Below are 2,598 nucleotides of genomic sequence, written 5' to 3'. Positions count from 1 at the left end.
TTGGCTGCTTAGAAATTAAGTGTTAACGAGCAGTTGGACAGGTGTACCTAATAAAGTGGCCGGTGAGTGTATATATGAGGTCAAGGACCTGTTACATAACAGCTGCTCCACTCTCATTGCCAAGGCTCAAGATATGAACTGGGGGTTATCAAGTTTACTGGAATCCATTTCCTGGTCTAAAATACAACCTTGATTAAGATATTTAAGATATTAATGTGTCAAAGTTGTTAGAAATCTGCAGATGGTAGGCAATATAAGATTTTACACTGGTACAACAATCTGGGAGATGTTAAAGAAATAACACAATGGTACCCAACTGTTTTGGCAAGTCACCACTAATACTAACACTCATTACAGATTTTCTTTGAGAGTAAAAGCTAAAACTTGGCTTTGAAAAGTTATAATTTTCAGTAGAATAAATGTGTTTTTGTCCTGCTGTTCTAGCTTGTAAATCTCAGTCCCTCAGAATGTACTTGCAACCCCTTGCAGGGATCCCTGTGCCCAGGTTGGGACCCACTTCTACTCGTGTACAATATGACAGAAATATGTACTTCACTGGAGGGAATACTATAGGAAGGACACCACAGGAGTGGTTGTGACATTAGCTGCTACATAAATATGGTAAGTCCCTTTAGAAATATTACAGGAACAATGCAGTGCTTTATGTACTTTATATTTCCACACTGAATTCAGGCAGCCTTTAAGAATGTCTTATGCATAGAACATAGTATTCAGTACTGAAACATACACTACATTATCTTGCCTGTATGGGGTTATTGAAGGACTATAATAAAGATACCAATAAGAGGTCAGTGTTACACAATACCACAGGAACACTTCAAGTCCCTACAGTTGGATTTAACAGAATGATAGCATCATATGTGTGTTAAATACGTCACTACTGACAACTAATTGGAATATCAAGGGCTCGTTGTATTCAAGTTATAATCACTGCATAGGTGCTACTGTCCATTTGGGACCCTTCCAACCCCCCCCCACCCCCCTCTACTGTCAACATGCCTGTTGGCTGCATCCACAATAACAACAGCGCAGAGCAGCCTGCGCCAATAGCACACGCGAGAGCTGTGAAACCACGGACAGCATGCTAACACGCGCTTCGAAGGATACGTATTAAAGAAAAAGTACCCTCTAATATTCAACGGAGCCAAGATAAAGTTGACGAATACTACTACAGGGGGCCCAAACCACCAGCCTGCATGCGCTTCCCCAGTCCTACTTACCACACAGGAATCCGAAGCAGCGCCACTCGTCCTATCTGTTCCCTTAAAAAACTGCGGATGTGTACGGGGCGACGCGCGGTGAGCTGCGTGGTTCAACCGGGCTGAAATCCTCCGTTAGTCGGTACCGAGCAACAGAAGACCGGGCAACGATTATTCCAATGAATCCCTGTGTAAGTCTGTCCCAGTCTTCAACTCAACCTCCGTCTTTCTCTCCCCCTCTCTTCACTCGCTCTTAATTCAGCTGCGTCAAAACATTGGTAGCAGGATACTACAGGACGTTGGGGTTTCAAAATAAAAGCAGCTCCTTTATTAGTTCTAGTCGAATAGTTAAAGCTATGAAATACATCTTTTGGTTACGTTCCGAGATGTTAATTGTGATTTTTAATTTGATGATTTTATTAATGTGTCTGTTTTTAAACATTTAACTATTATAATTAAGATATGAATAAATGTCTAATAATTGGATAGGCATGTGACCTTTTGCTTTCAGCTTCTTTCCTCACTTATTCATCACATCTTTTCGAAACTTTTAAATTACTTTCTTAACAGAACAATAACCACTAGTCAGTATGTTTAAATCATTTTGACTTTAAATACGACAGGCTTTCCACAACAAATCACATATGGTTAGATAAATACACTGTTGAGTTTGATGCTAAATCACTACTTTCTTACAGGAAGAAAAAGGAGAGATATTTAAATATGATATGAAATAGTTTTTAATATGAAATATATATACATACTGCATAGTAAGACATGAAAGAACTAACGCAGGAGCAGAAAAGTCAAACTTGGAATATATTTAGCAATGAGTGAGAACTGCTAAGGTAAAGAAATGACTCTACAACTGGGAATAACAGGCAAGGACCTCAAAGCCTAGGTATTTAGTTTTTTTGTTTTAAATCATTTTTTTGGATATTCTTTTATGCTGCCTACAGGATATAAAATGGGAACTCTTTATGTATGATTTTATTTTGAAGGACAGTTGGCTTGTTTTCCGGTGTCATTCCTAATGAATGACCGCTTACTCACTGCGCATCCGTAGCTACCATTCATCTTTGACGTCAGAACAACGCTCAGAGAAAAGCTTGTTTGACAGGCCTCATGATAACAACACAGGATCGACTTTATTTATTTTTACATGACCCACGTTCACATAATTTAAACAATTTAAAATTAACTGTGAAATAGATATATGGATCAGTCAGAATACAGAGTAATATATATATAATTATCAGCTGTTGTCTTACCTGGCGAGTTGGCCCTACTCGGCCCTCCTCCAACACTCCAACCCGTCCTCGGGCACATCTCTTGGGCTGTCAGAGAGGAATCCAACGCTCGGTGTTGTGGTGGTGAG

The 2,598-nt window shown here is 39.5% G+C and overlaps 1 protein-coding gene across 1 annotated transcript in view; it reads right to left on the bottom strand.

Annotated features, from left to right (window-relative positions):
• The window catches only part of LOC117957153 (SNF-related serine/threonine-protein kinase-like), a 15,606-nt gene extending 14,088 nt beyond the window's left edge, over window positions 1-1,518 (bottom strand). The window contains exon 1 of the mRNA XM_034892750.1: window positions 1,242-1,518. The gene's annotated coding sequence lies outside the window, so the exon portion shown is untranslated. The remainder of the gene's footprint in view (window positions 1-1,241) is intronic.
• Between the last annotated feature and the right edge of the window lie 1,080 nt (window positions 1,519-2,598).

Source organism: Etheostoma cragini, chromosome 14 (assembly GCF_013103735.1).
Source record: "Etheostoma cragini isolate CJK2018 chromosome 14, CSU_Ecrag_1.0, whole genome shotgun sequence".
Taxonomy (NCBI): Eukaryota; Metazoa; Chordata; class Actinopteri; order Perciformes; family Percidae; genus Etheostoma; species Etheostoma cragini.
This window is presented reverse-complemented; position numbering and strand designations above follow the sequence as displayed.